The sequence below is a fragment of the Otolemur garnettii genome, unplaced genomic scaffold (genome assembly GCF_000181295.1).
Source record: "Otolemur garnettii isolate 467f Iridium unplaced genomic scaffold, OtoGar3 scaffold00211, whole genome shotgun sequence".
Taxonomy (NCBI): Eukaryota; Metazoa; Chordata; class Mammalia; order Primates; family Galagidae; genus Otolemur; species Otolemur garnettii.
The window spans coordinates 603,048-603,520 of NW_003852606.1; positions in this window are offsets into that span (position 1 = coordinate 603,048).

Sequence of the window (473 nt, forward strand, 5' to 3'; positions counted from 1 at the left end):
GGGGTTTCTCACTTTTGCTCAGGCTGGTCTCAAACTCTTGAGCTCAAGCAGTCCACCCCCCTGGGCCTCCCAGAGTGCTGGGATTACAGGTGTGAGCCACTGTGCCTGGCCAAAGTTAGTGTACTATTATCCTCATTTCACAGAGGGGAAACTGAAGCTCAGAAAGCAGAATGGGCTTTTTTCCTTTTTTTTTTTCTTCCTTCAATAAATATTTATCTACCATATCTACCATATGCCAGGTTCCTTCCTAGGAGTTGAGGGCATAACTATGAGCAACAGACACATGGTTCGTGGCCTCAAGAGGTTGTTGAGCTATTGGGAGAAAGACAAAAAAAGAGAGAGAAATATTTATAGATTGTAATTAGTACTATGAAGGAACAAGCAGGACCATGAATTAGAGCAGGAGTTGCACACCTATGGTCCACAAGCTAAAAATAGTTTTTACATTTCTTTCTTTCTTTTTTTTTTTTTTT